This window comes from Oryctolagus cuniculus, chromosome 3 (assembly GCF_964237555.1).
Source record: "Oryctolagus cuniculus chromosome 3, mOryCun1.1, whole genome shotgun sequence".
Taxonomy (NCBI): domain Eukaryota; kingdom Metazoa; phylum Chordata; class Mammalia; order Lagomorpha; family Leporidae; genus Oryctolagus; species Oryctolagus cuniculus.
In genome coordinates, this window is record NC_091434.1 from 182632019 (window position 1) to 182653739 (window position 21721).

General features: G+C 54.9%; 1 protein-coding gene across 1 annotated transcript in view; it reads right to left on the bottom strand.

The window, feature by feature from the left end:
- Positions 1 to 21721, bottom strand: part of TMEM178B (transmembrane protein 178B) — a 380664-nt gene that overhangs the window by 7860 nt on the left and 351083 nt on the right. The window lies entirely within an intron of this gene.

Genomic DNA, 21721 nt, shown 5'->3' on the forward strand with positions numbered 1-21721 from the left:
CAGGATCCACAGTTACAGGGTCACTTTGAGGCCGGCGCTGTGGGGTAGTGGGTAAGGCTGCTGCCTGCAGTGCCGGATCCCATATGGGCGCCGGTTCGAGTCCCGGCTGCTCCACTCCTGATCCAGCTCTCTGCTTTGGAGTGCGTAATGAGGCTCTTGAGTTTCTGCTAATTTAAACGGCCCTAGCAGGCGCAGTCACGCCTAAGTGTCGTGTGCTAGAAACTGTGCTAAGTGCTGGCCATGTACTAAGCCTTTAGCTCCTAAAGCAGTTCTAGGAGGTGGGCTATGTTATTGTCCCCAGTTTACAGAGGACTTTGAGGCTGAGACAGGTGACATCCTTAGCCTAAGGTCACTCAGCGAGAGCCAGGCTCCAGACCTGGGCAGGGTATTTTCATAGTTTGCCACCTTATCCATTATGTTCTCTCAGACTGTCAGGAAGAGGGTTGCGTCACGGTCTCCCTGTTGTACACTCAATTTCACATCACTCAGGGGAGTGAAGGCAGGGTGGAGTCTCGGAGATCTGTGAACGCACATGGCTAGGCCCAGCTGAAGTGCTGTCTTCTAAATTGAAGCTCTGGTTGTGACTGAGGTCACCCAAGGACTTTATGTGCACTGCATCTACATAGGACACTTCGGAAAAGGGAGACATTCTCAACAGCAACCACACTAGTGCCCTGATTAAGTCTACGGATTTGCTCAAAGTCCACCTCACAGAAATCTGCGTCTTCCCAAGCTGCCCATGGTTGGAAAAGCTCCACACATACCATTTGCTTTTTTAAAAAATATTTCAAAAAGATTTATTCACTTATCTGAAAGGCAGATTTACAGGGAGAGAGAGAGACAGAGATCTTCCATTAGCTGGTTCACTCCCCAGATGGTTGCAACAGCAAGGGCCAGGCCATGCAGAAGCAGGAGCCAGGAATTCCACTGGGTCTTCCCTGTGGTGGCAGGGGCCCCAGAAACCTGGGCCATCTTCCGCTGCTTTCCCAGGTGCGTTAGCAGGAAGCCGGATCGGAAGCGGAGCAGCCAGGACTGGAACCAAGGCTGACACAGGTGGTGGCTTAACCTGCTGCACCATGACGCCAGCCCCAAAACACATGATTTTCACAGCACGTCCATGAGCAAGCAGACAAGACACAGAGGATGTGGTTGATAAATTATGAGTGAAAAGATAAGGTCCAGGAGGCCCTAACTGTCAGCTGGAAATGACGCGACTTCTGGAAGCCGTCCAGTTTGTTGGAATGTTGCGTTCACGGCCCAGTGGGGGATGCTCCTGCCTGCCTTTCCCACCAGCTGTTCTGTGACTTTGGAACCTTTTAAAATCCTCTTGTGTGTCGGCTCTTGCAACTATTCCCACAGATGCAAAAACACTTCTATGGCCCTCACTACAGATGGGCCCTGACGCAGGCCACCTAGGCCACTTGCTTTGACATCTCCCTCTGCAAAGACAGACGAGTTGGCACAGGTTCTCCCAGTTTCCACATACACTGCTGTTTCTGTTATGAGCAAGGGTTTATATTTTTAGTACTTCATTTATGAATTCAAGTTTCAAAATATGTACCCATGATGAGAAATTGGTAGAGGCAGGCATGAGTAGATCCTCAATAAATGGACTAAATGACTCACGTGTTGCCAGTGTTACTCAGCACCCTACACTGGCAGTGTAATTAATAAGGTATTTTTAAAACTTACTTACTTATTTTATTTGAAAGGCAAATAGACAGATGGAGAGAGAGATTACAGCAGTGGTTCACTCCCCACCTGCCCCCAGTAACCAGGGCTGGGGCAGGTGGAAGCCAGGATCCCAGAACTCAATGCAGGCCTCCCAGTGGGCGACAGGGAAAGAAGGACTTGGGCCATCACCTGCTGCTTCCCCGTGTGTGCATCGGCAGGAAGCTGGGTGGGAAGTGGAGCGGCTGGGACTGGAACCAGCGACTCTGACACAGCGGGATGCTGGGTGGGAGGTGGAGGGGCTGGGACTGGAACCAGCGACTCTGACACAGCGGGATGCTGGGTGGGAGGTGGAGGGGCTGGGACTGGAACCAGCGACTCTGACACAGCGGGATGCTGGGTGGGAAGTGGAGTGGCCGGGACTGGAACCAGCGACTCTGACACAGCGGGATGCTGGGTGGGAGGTGGAGTGGCCGGGACTGGAACCAGCGACTCTGGCACAGCGGGATGCTGGGTGGGAGGTGGAGTGGCCGGGACTGGAACCAGCGACTCTGACACAGCAGATGCTGGGTGGGAGGTGGAGTGGCCGGGACTGGAACCAGCGACTCTGACACAGGGGGATGCTGGGTGGGAGGTGGAGTGGCCGGGACTGGAACCAGCGACTCTGACACAGCAGATGCTGGGTGGGAGGTGGAGCGGCCGGGACTGGAACCAGCGACTCTGACACAGCGGGATGCTGGGTGGGAGGTGGAGCGGCCGGGACTGGAACCAGCGACTCTGGCACAGCGGGATGCTGGGTGGGAGGTGGAGTGGCCGGGACTGGAACCAGCGACTCTGACACAGCGGGATGCTGGGTGGGAGGTGGAGTGGCCGGGACTGGAACCAGCGACTCTGATGAGATGTGAACATCCCAAGCAGCAAGCAAATGTCTGTGCCAAACACGCACTCCTGACGATGCGTTCTGATAAGCACTCTGAGTCCTGAGGAGTGGAAGGGGGACAGGTGGGCAAGGTGCCTTGCCTGGCCCAGCTTTCTTTCTAGTGTGGGAACACACCTCATCGTGTGGATGTGTGGCTACCTGGGGGTGCGGGGTGCAGAGTTCCCTGAACAAGGCTCTCTGGTTCAACGGGGACCTCTGGGAAACGAAACCCATAATTCGGATGGCTCTGCTCCAGAAGCTTCCTCAATGACAAGGCAGCATGGATACCCACACAGGGCTGCACAACCTTCTTTGTGCAAACTCAGAGGTCCCTCGGGCAAGGGTGGGGCTGGAGGAGCCATGCAGCTTGCCAAGGGCTTCTGCTCAGAAGTGCCCACATGCAGCCCACTGGGGGGGAGCCCTGACACTCCGCTTACCCCTGCAGGTGCAGACCATGGCCTCTGGGCTAACTCATTAGAATATGCTACTGTCTTACTCACTGATAGATAAGTGAGGATGGGAGTAATGGCAAGGGTCTGTCTCAATACTACTGCCCATTCTTTGGGGATTGGGCCTACTTCCAATCAGACCCCAATACTAATTATAGTCATACTGCAGCAATTAAACAAACTCTGCCCCCTGACCCTCCCCTTGGAACGAGGCAAGTGTAACCCTGGCCAGGCAGTGGTGAGAGTAGCAGCAGTGGTGGTCAGCAACATCAGGTCTGGGGTGGGGGGTGCAGCTTAGCTGTGATGAGGTGGGGGGAAGGGGCCGCTCCCGGCAGGGGCTCCATGGTACGCAGAACAGCTTATCAGTGAATTTTTGTTAAACTATGTTTGGGCCAAGCATTAGGCTGGATGTGAGGGAGATAAAAGATGATCCCTGGCCTTAAGCATCTTTAATTAAAGCTAAAATAAAAAGCTAGAAAAAGCTTATAATCTAGTAGGGGATATGAGACACACAGAAATGAGAAGTTGAGGATGAAGTGAACTAGCACCAGATGGGATTTCGAGTTTATTATCAGCTCTGAACCTTGGTCCCCTCATCTGTGAAACCAGGGACCTGGAGCGGGCACGACAGTCGGGCCTTCCCCAGTCCGTAGTCTCCAGGAAAAGGATGGATCGGAAGTACGCGGTGTAAGTGGCAAGAGTAACTGATTCCGATGGTAACGCTGGGTTTAGGAATATTTCCCACGGGAAGTGGGATCTGGAAGGATTAGGGGTTTCTGTGGCAATAAACAGAAGAGGGGACTCCCCTGGTCTGGGGAGGGTCCCTCCTTCCAGCTCAGTGCCCCCTGGCCCTAGGGCTCAGTGCTCAAGATAAGACACCACTGCATGGCATCGTCCCTACTCCTCTAACTGCCAAGACACTCGCTGCGCCCAGCTGAGCCAGCCTCCAGCGCTTGCCCCACACGCCACCATCACATGTCCTTCTTCCCCCAGACAGCAGCCAGTAACAGTTCTCAAAGTGAAATGGACTATGGTTCTCTCCTGCTTCAAACCCTGCAACAGCTTCCCATCATGCTCGGAACTCGAGCTGCCCTGGGCCTCACCCCAGTGGCTCCCACCTGCCCAGCTGGCATCATTGAGAACATGCTGGGTCTCAAATCAGCCAGGCTTGTCCCACCGAAGGGCTTGGCACTTCCTGCTTCCTTGCCCACATTGCCCGTCCTCCAGCTCCTCCGGAATCCCTGGCCCTCTCCTAGTACCACCTCCTTGTGTGGTTTTCATTCTGGGTTCCCTGCAGGTATCTCAGGAGTTGCCACCGGGAAATGGGGAGGGAGAAGGATTTCCCAGCCCTCACTCCTCTCTTTGGCCGGAAGAGCGCTGCTTTTATCTGTTCTCCTGTGAAACTGCCCTGGAAGAAGGGTGACTTAAACACCTCTGCAAGTCACTCGCCTTGCTCTTTCGCAAGGGGCACCCACGGTCTGTCACTGCAGGAATTGGCCTTCGGCCAGCAAAGCCCGGGGACCACTTCATGAGGGGCAAGTCCAATCGCTCATCAGTCTCCGCGCTCTTTCCTGCTGGGCCTGGAACCCTCCAGGCAGACGGCCGCAGTCAGTCAGTCACAGCTGGTTGGAATGAGAAATGAAAACTAATCACCCTCCCTGTGCCAAGGCTCTCGTTGGCAAGGGCTCAGAGCTCAGGAGTCCAGTTAGAGCAGAGATGGCACCACCCCAAGTTGCTGCAGGCTGGGAGCTTGTACTAACAAGACCTGCCAGTTACAGGGAGCAGCATCCTCTAACCCTGCGGCTCTGCTGCCCCTCTCTCCAGCCCGCCTGTGAGCCCGAGGGCATGGCCGGCAGGGGCTGTGAGCGACGCAAACACAGTGCCGCCTCTGGATGGTGCGGGCACCGCACCCGCCTCCTCTGGGGACCACACCACCTGGGGCTCTTCCAGGAATCCCCCATGATGTCACCTTGCCACCTTCCACTCCGCTCCAGACCCTCCGTCTCTGTGCACCCCACCTGTCCACGCCTGCCGACATGTGGCAGGAAGAGGGGTGGGGCCGTCGCAGCGCTCCAGGACCAGGACGGCCTCGCTGGCCGCTCTGCGCCACTGAGGGTGAGGGAGAGGACTCTGTTCCCACGCCCGCCCTGCCAACACCTCACTGCAGCACCAGCCACGGCTTCTCCATCCACCTCCTTCGCACGGCCGTCACCTGCTGGTTGCCAGATAGATGCTTGTTTCCTCGCTACTATCAGCTCCTCCTTGGCTGTTTGACAGCTTCCTCTTGCTTGAGTCTCTCTTCCCTTGGTTTCTCAGCTGCCCTGAGCTGTTCCCCTCCTGGAGTTTCTAATGCTCCCCTGTCCCTGCCCCAGCCACTGCCCCCACCCCAGCCCCTGCCCCCGCTCCCTCCCCCACCCCAGGACCTGCCCCTGTCCCTGCCCCCGCCCCCACCTCAGCCCCTGCCCCTGCCGCCGCCCCCGCCCCCACCTCAGCCCCTGTCCCTGTCCTCGCCCCTGCCCCTGCCCCCGCTCCCTCCCCCACCCCAGGACCTGCCCCTGTCCCTGCCCCCGCCCCCACCTCAGCCCCTGTCCCCGCCCCCGCCCCCGCCCCTGCCCCAGTCCCTGCCCCCACCCCAGCCCCCGCCCCAGGACCTGTCGCTCCTCACCTCTCCTCCCTCATCACACTCCCCTAGCGACAGCCTCTCGCCTTCTCCGCCTTGGACCACCATCAGTGTGTGACTGATGCTACTTTCCTGCCTTCCACACCCATCCCTGGCGCCACGTCACGTAGGTTCAGAATGCTCCTTGGCCACACACAGCTTTTCAGTGCTGCCTCCATAAGCCCAAATCTCCTTAAGTTCTTACTCTTTCAAAGACTTGCTTCCCTCTTAGGGTGACCAACTGTATCCTAGCTAGCTTTGGACTTGGAGTGGGGGAGGGGCCTGCAACATGGACTTTGAGCTCTGGGCTGAGAGGGAAGCCCCCTCCTCTGGCCCCACCCTCCAACTGGTCTCCTACCAGTGCTGCTGTCTGCTCTGGGGCCCCTGGGTAGCGCTGCGATGCCCACATCAGGGGAGCCCTGCTTGCAAGCTATGGGAAGCATAACGCCTTTGCCAGTGCAACCATGGGAACCAGGATCCCTGGAACGTGTCGCTAATGTTAAGGAACGCCAGACCAGGGCGATGCTGTTTGGGAGGACACGATTCCTTTGTAACCCTGAAACGTACCAGGGAACAGTTAATCAGCAACTCAGTTCTAGCCCAGTCCCGACTTAGAGGTTAATGACCGACATATTTTAAAGCTGATATCCAGAGTCATGGTGTGAGTTCCGTGCTCAGCCCACTTCTGCACACAAACTGCCGGTGCATCAGGCAGACAAGATGGTGCCTCCTGGGTGACTGTTGCCAGGAGCCCAGGCAAAGAGCGGAGGGCACGACGCCTGTCTCCACTCCCCTCCGGGATTCTCAGAGGAGCCACGGCCGCGTTGCTGCAGCGTGGACCCTGTGGAGAAACAGCACCAAGACACAGGCCTCGGGCGAGGAGGTGGGAATGCTGTCTCCTAGGAAACCCAGGCCCCTGAGAGGAGCTCACCAGGATCCAGGGAAGTCACGTGTCGGCGTGCAAGGCACTTCCCCAAGATCAGCTCCTTACGTGCCCAGACCTCACTGTGCCTCACTTCTTCCGCTTTCCAGGCCCAGAAATCCATCTGTGTGACGTTTCCTGCTCCCAGCGATGAGGACTGACGTCTGTGCGTCACCAGGGCTGGCATGCACCGCGTTGCTGTGTGACCAGCCTGCCCGGCCTGGGGACAGAAATGTCCATGCGCACGTGCCTGTCTCGATGTCTGCGAGGTCCTCCATAGGACACGCCTCCTCAGCCCCTCTCCCACCGTTAAACCTTAAAGTAGCAAATCAGGAACCAGAACCGGAACCCCTCCTCCTCCAACAGCGGCATCCCAGGAAGCCGATGCAACGGAGACCCTCCGTCCAGCAGTGGGCTCTGGGGAGCACTTGCTGGCTTCCCTCAGACCTGCCTGGAATATAAATTCCTGCAGAATTATGCACCATTGCCTCGGCAACAGGCAACAGGCAACAGGCAGGTCACAGGGCGCCACCAAAGGTGCCTTGGGGACCCACTGGGCGAGGCAAGGGACGCAGGCTGTGTTCAGAAAGAGCACGCAATGCAGGGACGGGGCTGTGGACCGGGGCAGAACGGCCCATCGTTCTGCAAGCCGGGCAAATGCCCTGGGCAGAGTGGAGCCCAGAAGTCAGCCCTCCAGACAAGCAGGCTGTGTGCTCCCGAGGCTGCGTCTGGACGCAGGTGCAGAGTTATGCTCTCGGACACTGCATCCCCAACTCAAGCACTGGAGGGACTGTCCACGCATACAGGTTGGCAACAGACCAACGTCAGATCTCCATCACAGGGGCGCATCCTTTATCCCTTGGTTTTCACACATCTCCAGGGTGGTCCCCACTTCTAGGAACACAGGAGTCGTAGACTGCACTGCTCTCTCCACTGCACCCCCAAATCCATGTGTTGAGGCCCTCGTCCCTCAGGGCCTCAGCCGTGAGTGTATTCAGAGACAGGGCCTTTAGAGGGGTGATTATGGTAAAGGAGGCAGTTAGGGTGGCCCCAGTCCAATCTGACTGTGCTGTCCCTATACAAAGAGGACGTTAGGACACACAGAGATGCCAGGGGCACACACACCCCGGGGGAGGGGCAGCAGGCGGGACCCTGCTAGCACCTTGATGTTGGTCGGGCTTCCAGCACACAGAACCATAGGAAATGTCCGCCGTGTCAGCCCGCCGGGCTGTGGCACTGTGTTACGGCAATCTAGGCTAACCAACACAACAGGCCCCCACGCAGTAACTGGCTCACTGACAGTACATCACAGAGCACGGTGAATTAAGAATGTTTCCCTACTTGACGGCCACCCTAATCAGAGCCACACAGACAAGGGCCGGTGGGCATCCTGCGGTGTTCCTCTGTCCACTGTCCCTCACCTGCGTGTCTGGGCTCACTCCTGCTCAAAACACACCTGCCCATTTCTTCTCTGGGGTGCACGTTTAGATTTGCGAGATCAGCGGCCCTGGTGGCCACTATCCTAAGGCCACAGCCTTTACAGACTCGTAGAGACGTCCGAAGGGCTGTGCTGGGGAAGGGAAGCGGGCGTCGCGTGGCTGGTTCACAGGGATTTGCCGAGGTCACAGTGACAGCGTCCAGGCTCCCTGACTCCCCTTCCCATCCTGCAGCCCGTCCGCACATTGTCCCTGACCTTCCCTGAATGGCCCAACCCACACCCTGAATCTCCCGAGAAGCCGTCCCTGAGCGGGCCCAGCACAAGGTCAGCCACGGTTTTTCCAAATCCCTAAACCTTTCGGGGTCTGAAACAGGCAGGCTGATTGCTCATCACAGAGCCAGCCTCTTGTTCTGTTCTCGTCTGTGCTCAGGGAGATGTAATTTCTCAAGAGCTCGTAGGACGCTGGTATCTCTCTCTGCTACGCACAGCGCTGACCATGATATCTGTCTCGCGAGATGGGGTTTCCAGGCTACGGAGGTTTTAGGTGAAGCTGTGGACTACGGGGGACACAGTGCTTCGTTCTCCCACCCTCCCATGCTCCTCCCGAGAGGTTATGTGGCAATGAGGTGTGTCTGTGCACGGCCGCACCTGCCCATGTTCCAGTTGGTACCTTGGATCTCAGAAGTGTTTTTATTGTTGCAGAAATGTGCCATCAGAATAATACCCCTTCTCTGCAGGGTTATCGTGAAGAGCGATTAATAATGAGTGTGAAAAGGCTTAGAGAAGTTGAAATTGCTTTCCATATGTAAGGTACAATATTGGAAATGGAAAGCCTTAAGTGCGGTTGAAGAAAAGTTGTTCTTCAGGACGGGGAAGTGTGGCTGCTGTTCTCATCTCTGCCAGCAGCTCCATCCCCCTGCAGCCCTGTGTCTGCAGAGGCCAGAAGATGTGCGTGCCCAGAACTCTTCGTGCTGTGCCCTTTGTCGGAACCAGAACCACAGAACTTGGCGGGCTGTCAACCTCTACTTCTGAGACAGGCCCTCCTTCGTGATGGAGTTGATCTGTGAGATCCAGGAGGTGTTAGCCTCCAGCAAGGTCACATGACAACACCGGTAGGTGCGGAAGAACCACACAGGCAAAAGGCCGCAGCCGTGAGTGTGCTGGGGCGCAGTGGGTTAACCCGGCTGCTCCTCTTCTGATCCGGCTCCCTGCTGATGCACCTGGGAGGGCAGCAGACGATGGCCACAGTGCCTGAGTCCCTGCCACCCTTGTGGAGACCAGGTTGTAGTTCCCGGCTCCTGGTTTCAGCCTGGCCCAGATCTGGTTATTGTGGCCATTTGGGGGAGTGAACTGGTGGATCAAAGATCCCTTTGTCTCTCTCTCTGTTGTCCTTTCAAATAAACAAATCAAACTTTTTATTTTTAAAGAGAGAAGTGCTAGCAATCATGTGTCATATGAGTTGGGGATCTTTGTAAAAATGTCATCACCTTACGATTTTTCTCAATTACAATTTTGAGAAGTTATTGGGGGACAGAGTCACGGTCAGTTTTGGAACAGGCACCGGACTTGAAGGGATGCTGTCACTCTCCCCACTAGGGTCCCCAGTGCTCCCATGGGCTGTCCCCTTGTTCCTGTCTCGCTCTAGTGGCTTCTCCCCATGGAGGGACCCTCTGGCCACCTCGTGCTCAGCATCAGGAACTCCATCAGGCCGGTGACAACTTCCCCGCAGGTCCCTGCAGGTCCTGTCGCATTCCCTGCTCTGGTCTGCTGTGCGGCCCCACCCTTGGCTGTACTCCGGGCAGCCAGGCTATAGACCTGGTCACACCCAGCTGCCTCTCCTAGTCCTCGGTCCTCTGTGGCCACTTCTATGACCTTGGGAGCTTAACATGAGCTTCCAGGGGGCCAGATGGGCCTGGGGCAAGGCCACTGCGACTGGGGAGGAAGCCCCTCAGCCGCCCGCTAGCATTCTGAATCTGTTTCCCCTCTACGTGAGTTTTCTTAATGGAACTCCAGAGTGCATGTCTGTCCCCTCATGCCATCCGGGCACCACGCGGTGGGCTGGAACGAGGGCCCTCACCCTGGTTAATACACTGATGGGAAAGAAACACTGTTTGCACCCTGATTTCCCTGGTGAAATGTGAAACAATAAAAATTAAATAACTGTGGGGAAAATAAAAGACAGGCACTGCCAACAGTTTGATGAGCACTATCTCAGTTTTTTTCTATGTTCCCAACGATTCACTTCTTACAGAATCACACTAAGTCTTCAGGCTTTTGCTTTTATCACCTAATGTGTTTTGTTTTTAAAGGTTTATTTGTTTATTTGAAAGAATTACAGAGACAGAGGACGAGATGGAGAGATAGGGAGAGGTCTTCTCTCTGCTGGTTTACTTCCCAAATGGCTGCAACAGCCAGGGCTGGGCCAGGCCAAAGCCAGGGGCCAGCAGCTTCTTCTGGGTCTCCAGTATGAGCAGAGGGGCCCAAGCACTGGGCCATCTTCTGCTGCTTTCCGAGGCCATTAGCAGGGAGCGGATCAGAAGCGGAGCAGCTGGGAGGGCCGGCACCGTGGCTCAAGAGGCTAATCCTCTGCCTAGTGGCGCCGGCACACCGGGTTCTAGTCCCGGTCGGGGTGCCAGATTCTGTCCTGGTTGCCCCTCTTCCAGGCCAGCTCTCTGCTATGGCCCAGGAGTGCAGTGGAGGATGGCCCAAGTGCTTGGGCCCTGCACCCCATGGGAGACCAGGAGAAGCACCTGGCTCCTGCCTTCAGATCAGTGCAGTGCACCGGCCGCAGCGCACCGGCCACGGCGGCCATTGGAGGGTGAACCAACGGCAAAGGAAGACCTTTCTCTCTGTCTCTCTCTCTCTCACTGTCTACTCTGTCTGTCAAAAAATAAATAAATAAATAAATAAATAATAAAAAAAAAAAGAAGCAGAGCAGCTGGGACCTGAACCAGAGCACACGTGGGATGCTGGCATTGCAGTTGGTGGCTTAACCTGCTACACCACAATGACAGCCCCTTAGCATTCTTTTGATAACATTCCATGTCCATATATAAAGTCTTAACAGCATAAGGTATATCACATGGCACATATGTACCAAACCCCCTATTCCTCCACTAGCAAATGACTGCATTGTTTCAAAGTTTTCAGTATTACAAAGAATCCTGCATTAAATATCCATGTCCGGACCTTTTATGGATGCTAAGGGGTTCTGACCCTAGTTTCTCTAGATCAGAGGTAGCACTGTCAGTCACCACACATTTATCTATCAAATGGCTGCGAGATAGGGCCAGCATCGTGGCATAGTGGGTTAAATTGCTGTCTGCAGTGCCGGCATCCCATATGGGTGCTGGTTCAAGTCCTGGCTGCTCTTCTTCTGATCCAGCTCCCTGCTAATGGACTGGGAAAGCAGTGGAAGATGGCCCAAGTGCTTGGACTCCTGCACCCACGTGGGCAACCCAGAAGAAGCTCCTGGCTCCTGGCTTCAGCCTGGCCCAGCCCTGGCTGTTGCTGCCATTTGGGGAGTGAACCAGTGGATGGAAGATTTCTCTCTCTCTCTCTCTCTCTCTCTCTCTCTCTCTCTGTGTGTGTGTGTGTGTGTGTGTGTAAATCTGTCTTAATAAATAAATCTTTAAAAATTTAAAAAAATAAATGCTGCAAGAGCTGCATGTTTCTCATTTTTAACCTCACCAGCCCACTTTTCTTTCTTGTTTTGGTTGAGATACTCCCACTACCCTCTTCCCTGAGGAAGCCACGCCGCAGGCAAGGATGGATTCGGCAGAAGCACTGAAATCAAGCCTCAGTTTCCACGGCTTCTGTATCTCTTGGGTTTCCTATGAGAGTTTTATATTCATATAAATATATATATATATATATATATGTATTTATACATACAGCAAATAAATTATAGAGTTCATATAGCAATCCCAAGTGAAATTTGCCAAAGCTCTCAAAGAGTGTGCCAGAGCAAATATTTGGTTTTGCTGTAAAGCCTTGAATCCCGTGACTACAGAAAAAGATCTCAGAAATGGATCCGACATCCAGCCACTCCACTGGCTTCCACTGCCTCCGTTCATTAAAAAAATCCCCCAAGAAAGCAAATAACAGCCCACTCTCCTGCCGCCTGATCTTGGACAGCTGCTACTCTGCAGAATGCAAGGTTGGGCCGATCTGCTACAAGCCTCCGCACCGAGTGGGAAGGAGGGCTGTGGCAAAGGAATGGGTGAGGGGGCACGTGCAGAGTAAAGCCGCGTGGAGAGGGCCGTCTTCCTGCCCTGTGCCTTCTCCTCTCTTCTCTCTCTGCAGATGGCAATGGTCCACAGAGCAGCCTTGCAGAGATTCTAAGGCAATCTTGCCCCGGGTTTCCTCGTAAGGAACGACGCTTGAAGGAAGACAAAACCTCCCGCAGAGCGGCTCTGTCCCCACAGCTTCCTGGTTGCTGCTGTCATCCCACGTCCTGGCTACTGCGCAAGACTTCCGCAGAGAAAGCCACATCGTGCCCTGGCACCGGCGGGAAGTCTGCTACGGACACACCTATCGTTACATTTGGATTCCTGGGCTGGAAGTCAGTGCTGAGGTTCTCCTGGCCCAGGCGTTCACCAGCTCAGCCTGCACCAGCTTGCTGCTAGCAATGTGGGATACAGGGAGATGGTTTAATGGCGAGGATACGCCACCACGCGTCGGAAGACCTGAGTTCTAGTCTCATCCCTGCGCATAAAGCAGATGAACACTCCATCTCTCCGGGCCACGTGCCCCTCATCACAAAATACAGCGTGGGACTGGATTCCGCCTTTTCCCCTAAGTGACCCTGCGGCTCTCGGGATTGGAGTAAGGAGGTGCTAATCTCTCCTTTTCTGGAACCAGCTGTCACTCCTCTCATCAAGCATGAGCCACCTGGAAGGAAGACACTGCTCCTTACCTCCTGACATGAACAGAAGGGCTGGAGGCTGAGATCATTAGACGCCATTATTTGACATTCAATGTGCATATGGGGTTCAGCTCTAAATTTCTAAATTGCCTTCATTTTAAACGTGGAAAGATTGGAACCCAGCTGTTTAAGTGTCTGAGAGAAATTGGCTCCGAGAGAAATCTCTCTGGCTTCTGCCCTCTCTGAGGCAAGCCAGTGCCATGTTAATTAGCAGAGGAAGCTTGGGGTGCCAGCCAGAAGATCGGGTGAGCCTGCCACCTGCTCCCATCCGCCTGGGACATTCGTCAGCTCGTGGTGGCCCTTGTTCATAGTGATAACCTTCACTCATGGGTCGCTGGCACACACACAGCTTTATAGTATTAATAATATAATTATATAATTCATAATCTACCAGGCATCATTGCAAGTGCTTCATAAATATCAGCCCATTGAAGCCTCAAAGGATCCTAACGAGGTTTGCAAGAGGAAATCAAGGCACAGAGAGGTTGGGTAAATTGCCTGAGGTCACAGCTCTGAAGTTCTGGACCCAGGATTCCAACATGTGTCCTCCTACCCCCCTGTCAAATTGTCTCTCACTGCCATTCTTTCATGCGCATGTGGATTGCCTCCCCAGCTGGACCTACATCCAGGGAAGCAGAGTTCTCTTGTTCCCCAGCGGGGCCCTACAGACAGGGATGTTTAGACAAGATTCATTTATGCGCTGGTGAAGGTGGGAGAAGAGGCCCCGTCGCTGTCCCGTGTGGGCCCAGGGAGGTGCAGCTGCCCTTCAGGTCCAAGGCCCAGTTAATAAAATCTCGCTGCTGACTTCTTGACCGAAGTCTAGGACACCTGTACACAACTCCATCCTGTGTGTCAGGTAGAAGGGCGACCCCTGCTGGAGGGTAGGAGTTTCCCATGAGTAGCAGGACACAGAGGGGAACAAAGGAAACCAGTCAAGCTAAGAAGGTGACGTGCCTTCCGATGAGAACCTCGGCAGCTTCCCAACAGACCGGAAACAACACCCAGTGGGCACAGGAAGCTGGTGGTCAGGAGAGGACCCAAAGGGACTCAGAACTGACCTCTGTCCATCAAAGATGTCCTCGCTGTCCCTGGCAGCTCCCCTCTGCAGCCTTCCTGGCTCTACCTGGTAACCCTTCCAGCTCTACGTCCCTCTTGGGGATTTGAAAACAGTTACTCACTCCTGTGCTTCCGCTCGCTTCTGAATTCAAACCCGAACGAGGCGACAGCCACAGAAAGGAGGTAGCTGGGAAGAAATAGACCAGCTGGAGTCCTGACAAGGCCACTGTGGCAGCTGTGGCTTGACCGCCACAGTCGACCTCACCAAGGCTTCTCCCCAGGCTCACTTACCAGGAGAGTTGCCTAAGGGTGGGAACACACAGTCATGAGCCCAAGAAACAACGCAGAGGGTCTTCCAACTGGCCTCCGGAAGCCAGTCTGGGGCTTGGGCCTTGGCCCCAGGAATGCTGACCGCACAGAAGGGCAAGCAAGGGGTGGGCACCTTGATGGTGCTGGGTCCCATGAACTGGGCATCCTCTGCTAACCTCGCCTTGGTGGGGTCTGAACGAATGGGAGTGTGGACACCGGGGGAAAGGGGCCATGCACCCTTCCTGAGCCAGCCTCGCTGCAGGGTTCTCTGAGTGTGACGCCATGGAATGTGTCTGAAGACGTAGACAGTTGGGCCAGAGTGCCGGAGTAGGTATATTCATTAACTTCTACTCTCAATAAACCGGCTGAGGACAGGGTAGGTAGGGCCTTTGAGAAGAAGGTCACAGGTTTTGTTAGAGTGGCGACGGGAAGGGCACGGCCACTGGCATGTCCTCCTGCTTGGGGCCAGAACTGGGGGTCGATTAGCATCCTGGAGTTATATTCTAACTCCGTGTAAACCTGCTGGGGCACTGTTTTTAGGTAAAAGGAAATGTTCTGCTTCACTCGCAGCAGAGCCCAGTGACATGGAGGTGCAGAAAGACAGAAACGTACTGATGCGTGTGAACCCCCAAACCAGAGTGAACAACGCGGCTCCACACTCTGCTTCCGAGAAGCTGTGAACTGTGGGTCCAGGAGCCGCCTCACCTGATGGGTGCACATGAAAGGCCCTCGGAGGGCAAGGGTGAGAACCGGGCAAGTTTACTCCGTTCCACTGTCTGCCTGAAGTCTTTGGCCTCCCTGCAAAGGGAGGCTCCGCTCGCGCGTGCACCGGCAATGCCCTCGGCTGCAGCGCCACTCGCCCGCCACTCTACTCAGCAGAGCGCCTCCAGCACCCGTCTCCACCACTTGCCCGGGTGGCTCTGAAGCACTGAACCACTCGTGTCTTCATTTGTGTGTCCTGAGCTCTCCCACACAGGGGGAACTCAACATCCACAGAGTTGGAAAATCTTAAGAGCAATCGAGTTGCCGCCAACGAGTTGAAAGATGATTGGCGGCAGGAAGCAGTGACTTTAGCTTCTGTGATGTCAGCAGAAAAGACTCAGGTCCAGGAAGTCAATTATCAGAAACCATGCTAAGGTTTAACATAAAGGAGACAAAACAGCGCTGGAGTACCCAACCGGGAAGGCATCTGCCGACGGGGCGGTTTCCACTCAGAGAGTAGGAAGTCCCCAGAAATTTGCTCTCCAAGATAGGCACAGTGAGCCAAGTACCGTCAACACGGGACGGAGTGATGGCGGAGTTCAGAGAGGAGTCTGGTGTTAGTTAAGATGGCTCAGAGGTTTCTGGGAGATGCTTACCGGAAGCTGAGCTTTAGGGAAAGCATAGAGCTTCGGTAGGCAGGAAGGGAGACACAACAGGCACACTCTGAGTGGCACACAAGACACGTGGCTGACATGAAACTCCAGCTGGGGACACCGGCCTTTATTCTGTGGACAACAGAGAGCCACAGACTATTTCTCATCAGAGGAGTAGCATGACAATAAGCATATTTTAGAAAAGTAGGATGTTGAAAACGATGAAGTTACTGGAAAGTGGGGAAATGAACACTAATGGAACGCCTGTTATCTGCTAGATGTTTCTTACATCTTCTCTCATTTCTCCTGCACAACAACCCTACAGGGTAGGCAGCAACGTCTCGATTTCACAGAGGAGAAGACGCAGGCTCAGAGGTTGGCAGCTGAACGGTGGGACAGAGATTTCCAGCAAAGGCTCGATGGCTCCCCAACCACTGCCGTCACAACAAGGACACGGATGGAGCTTAGAGAACAGAAACAGATGAATGGGCCATGATGAATATTGCAGAGGAGGTACTGGCAGGTGTTGACGGTTGATGGAAAGGCGAGGGTGAACTGGGAAAGTGGAACACGACTTGAGTGACAGATTGGTCTTTCAGGGAATGAGGAAGCTCGTTTTGCTGGGGAAAGCACAGGCGCTGGCACTGACTGGGTGCCCACAGTGGACCAGGTATTTAGCAATGTCCAAGAAACACACAGTACACGCGTAACATAGGTAGAGAAAGGACAAGTCCAGTTCAAGTCAAGTTTGAGATTCCAGAAGGGTGGAGCTACCTGAAAAACAACGAAAATCACAAGTCTGGAGGTCTGGAAAGAATGTTCACACACACGTACCAGGTGTCTATGCAGAGACAATTATCACTGCGAGGGTGGGTGCTGCTGACAAGGGGACTTGTTTATAGGGAAAAAGAAAACATTCGACAGCCCAACATTGACAGGAACAGCAAAGGGCAACCCAGAGAAAGCACAGAGAGAAGGAAAAGTCCTGAGTATGTTGTCACCAAGGACAGCACAGGAGCATGTCAGGACAGAGGAGACAGGTGAACCTCAGGGAGGTCAGGAGGGGGGTGACAGGTCAGGTGACAGGGACAAGACAGGAGCATGTCAGGACAGAGGAGACAGGTGAACCTCATGGAGGTCAGGAAGAGGGGGTGACAGGTACAAGACAGGAAAATGTCAGGACAGAGGGAGACAGGTGACCTGATGGAGGTCAGGAAGGGGGGGGTCCAAGGTCAGGTGACAGGGAGGACACATTGGGCTTAATAGTTAAGGCACCCACCATCCCTATCAGAGCTCCTGAGTTTGATTCCTGGTTTTGGCTCCAGTCTCTAACGCAGACCCTGGGAGGCAGAGTGAGGCTCTGGTGATGGGGTTCCTGCCACCCACACGGGAGGCCTGGACTGAGTTCCCATCTCCTCACTCCAGCTTGGGCCCAGCTCCGGCTGTTGCAGGCCTCTGAAGAGTGGACCAAGAGATGGGAGATCTGTCTTTCTACTTCTGTCTACCTCCCTCTCTCTCTCTGCTTCCAAGTAAAATGATACATTTTCAAAGATCAAGTCCCTTTCGTGGAAGGTCAGGGGACAGGAGAATCAGCCAGCAGTGAGCAGGTCTCCACGAGGCCAGTTTCCTCTGAATGGCAGGCAGTGAGCAGATTCCAACAGGCAGAGAGTGGCGGCACCACGGCTGTAAGATAGGACGATTCCCCTTCCCCACGATACGCCTTTGTGTCAGAACACGTCAAAATGTAAGACCTCCAAAGACACCACGATCCCTTCTCTCCAAGGGGTGTTCCATGAACACAGTCGGTTTTCTCCTTTCTGACACAGGGACGCCACCCGGCAGAGAAGGTGGGAGGAGCCTGCAGACTTGGGATTAGGGCGCTGTCATTTACTCAACTGCACGACTCTAAGCTTGTTTCATGGCTCTTTGGATCTAGCTGGTTGTCTACAAAACTAGGGTGTCCATGCCGGCCTTAGAGGGCTGCTTGGGAACTGACAGGAAATGACCCCGCTCAGAGCCTGCCATCGGCCCGTGCAGCCGCTCTGCCTACCTTCTCCTCCCTCTGCCCCCCACCCTGGGGGCTGGAAGGTCACATGAGACCCCACCTCCCTTTCAACCTCTGGGAACTGTGAGGTGTTGCCCAGATCGTAAATGATTCCCTTTCCATTCTTTTTGGGAGACCAGCATTTTCCTTTTCCAAAGAATGTTGGGTGGGTAGACTGATAAAGTCCTCCTTGCTGTTGAAAATACACAGAACTCTTTTTCATATTTTGCATTTAAATGCATCAGTCATGGAAAGAAAAACAGCTACTTTATCACATGAACTGGTCTAGGTGTTTGCTTCCTCTTTAGAGAGACGACGGGCAAGTTCAAGGCAGGGATGGAGCACAAAGCACCCAGGACACACAATGGCCATCCACTGAATGACCACAAGCACTGGGCAGGTTCAATTGGCTCATTAAAGTGAGCGTGGCCCTACGTCTTCCATAAGCACATCTTGAACACTGTACTGACAGATAGGGTGAGCGCATGTTCCAAACCCCGAGTCAAGACACAGGACCGGGCCGGCGCCGTGGCTTACTAGGCTAATCCTCCGCCTAGCGGTGCCGGCACACCGGGTTCTAGTCCCGGTCGGGGCACTGGATTCTGTCCTGGTTGCCCCTCTTCCAGGCCAGCTCTATGTTGTGGCCCGGGAGTGCAGTGGAGGATGGCCCAAGTGCTTGGGCCCTGCACCCCATGGGAGACCAGGAGAAGCACCTGGCTCCTGCCTTCGGATAGGCACGGTGCACCGGCCGCAGCGTGCCGGCCACGGAGGCCATTGGAAGGTGAACCAATGGCAAAAAGGAAGACCTTTCTCTGTCTCTCTCTCTCTCTCTCTCTCTCTCTCTGTCCACTCTGCCTGTAAAAAAAAAAAAAAAAAAAAAAAAAAAAAGACACAGGACCCTGTAAGGCAGGATCTCTGCATGGAGAGCAGGTTTGGGAGCAGGATTCTTAGGAAGGCACAGCAGCACTGCACAGGGCCTTGTCCTCCAGTCATCTCCCAGACGTGGCGATGAGACGCAAGTCAGCACGTACTCGCCCCAGGGGCCCAGCTTCTGGTAGGATGACGTGGCGTGTCCTCCCGAATAGGCTCACTGTACACCTCCAGGGCCACGCTCACGAACCCTCTCCACAGATGCCCTGAACCCCATCTCCAGAGCCACGCTGCTCCAGGCCTTGGAGGGCCCTGTGCAGGGTCACACTTCTAGGTTTCCCCCATTTCACCCACAGCGGGGTACAGAGGCGCTGCCGTGGGCCCAAGGTGGGCCTGGCTGTGCACGGCAGCAGCTGTCTCTCCCAGGCCCTGCTCTCCAGCTCCCTCACATGGGCCAGTTCTCCAGATCTCTGGCACCCACAGGGAGCTGGCCCCCCACTCGTGTTTGCGTACTCCAATGTGCCTGCTAACAATGCGCTCTCGGCCTATTGCAGGGGGCCCTTATGTCTGACCTGTTCTGATCTGCCCTGGTCTATCTTAACTTTGAGGCCCCAAAGAGGCAGCACATCTCAGTTGTTCAAGTAGTAGGGGTGACAAGGGGACTCGAGAGGGTAGAGACGCCCTCCTCCCAGGCCACTCTGGGTCTGGTGGTATTTGACCACTCCCCAAATGATCTTAACCCATCCACTCTCAGCTTGCTCACCATCATCACCTCCTGCTGCCAGGGGACAGGAGAGAGGGAGTCTCTCCGCACTCACACCTGCTCCTCCCCGTCTTGCATCTGGGAGCAGCTTTTCTACCAACGAGGGGGGTTGGTTCTCTCCATTTGCTTCAGAAACCAGCATTCTTCTTTGCTTTGTGACTTAAGGTCCAGGGCCTGCCTGGCCAGTTCTCTCTCTCTGAAGCTTGGAAGTCTGTCAGCATAACCTAGCAGGGCCATGGGGAGGGAGGCTTTTGAAGTTGTCTCAGAAATTACCTAAGTTGCCATGGTGATCAAGCACTGTAGAGTCACCACCACCTTCTATTTCCACTGAAAGGCATGGTGGAGGAACGAGTTCTTTCTCAACCATCACCCAGCCATGGAGGCAGTCTCACAGCCACCCTGCTCTTGGCCCCTTCCACCTGCCCTTCCCCCACACCGCCCCGGCTTGTGGACAGCCCGCAGTATGGAAGCATCGCACAGATCCTGAACCAGCAGTGGGGCGGTCCGTTCTACCCGAGGGAAGACAGGGTCTGTGGGTGCTGAGAAGAGGAGACCTAAGGCTGGACCAGATTCACTCAACAATTCAGACAAGTCTGCACTGGAGAAGGCAGGACGGCTGGGACAGCCGTAAGGAAACCACGTGTCCTACATGAGAAGGGAGGGCAAAGTTGTCCTCAGCCTGGACCCTGAATCCTATTTTTTATTTTATTTTATTTATTTATTTTTTTTTTATTTTGACAGGCAGAGTGGACAGTGAGAGAGAGAGACAGAGAGAAAGGTCTTCCTTTTGCCGTTGGTTCACCCTCCATTGGCCGCCGCGGCCGGCGCGCTGCGGCCGGCACAGCGCGCTGATCCGATGGCAGGAGCCAGGAGCCAGGTGCTTTTCCTGGTCTCCCATGGGGTGCAGGGCCCAAGCACCTGGGCCATCCTCCACTGCACTCCCTGGCCACAGCAGAGGGCTGGCCTGGAAGAGGGGCAACCGGGACAGAATCCGGCGCCCCGACCGGGACTAGAACCCGGTGTGCTGGCGCCGCTAGGCGGAGGATTAGCCTAGTGAGCCGCGGCGCCGGCCTGGACCCTGAATCCTAAACTAGGCCTCACCATCTGCATGAACACGACTTCCCTGAATCCTAAACTAGGCCTCACCGTCTGCATGGACACGACTTCCCTGAATCCTAAACTAGGCCTCACCGTCTGCATGGACATGACTTCCCTGAATCCTAAACTAGGCCTCACCGTCTGCATGGACACGACTTCCCTGAATCCTAAACTAGGCCTCACCGTCTGCATGGACACGACTTCGCTGTTCTGCTGTCTCCCTGCTCATGCAATGGTTTGAGTGTTCACTACAGGTGCACCGATGGTTCCACCAACAGACAGCGTGCCCTCAACGTTTGGGTGTTCACTACAGGTGCACCGATGGTTCCACCAACAGACAGCGTGCCCTCGACGTTTGGGTGTTCACTACAGGTGCACCGATGGTTCCACCAACAGACAGCGTGCCCTCGACGTTTGGGTGTTCACTACAGGTGCACCGATGGTTCCACCAACAGACAGTGGGCCCTCGACATTTGCGTGTTCACTACAGGTGCACCGATGGTTCCACCAACAGACAGTGTGCCCTCGACATTTGGGTGTTCACTACAGGTGCACCGATGGTTCCACCAACAGACAGCGTGCCCTCGACGTTTGGGTATTCACTACAGGTGCACCGATGGTTCCACCAACAGACAGCGTGCCCTCGACGTTTGGGTGTTCACTACAGGTGCACTGATGGTTCCACCAACAGACAGCGTGCCCTCGACGTTTGGGTGTTCACTACAGGTGCACCGATGGTTCCACCAACAGACAGCATGCCCTCGACGTTTGGGTGTTCACTACAGGTGCACCGATGGTTCCACCAACAGACAGCGGGCCCTCGACGTTTGGGTGTTCACTACAGGTGCACCGATGGTTCCACCAACAGACAGCGTGCCCTTGACGTTTGGGTGTTCACTACAGGTGCACCGATGGTTCCACCAACAGACAGTGGGCCCTCGACATTTGCGTGTTCACTACAGGTGCACCGATGGTTCCACCAACAGACAGTGTGCCCTCGACATTTGGGTGTTCACTACAGGTGCACCAATGGTTCCACCAACAGACAGCGTGCCCTCAACGTTTGGGTATTCACTACAGGTGCACCGATGGTTCCACCAACAGACAGCGTGCCCTCGACATTTGGGTGTTCACTACAGGTGCACTGATGGTTCCACCAACAGACAGCGTGCCCTCCAAGTTTGAGTGTTCACTACATGTACACTGATTGTTGTACCAACAGACAGCATGCCCTCAGAGTC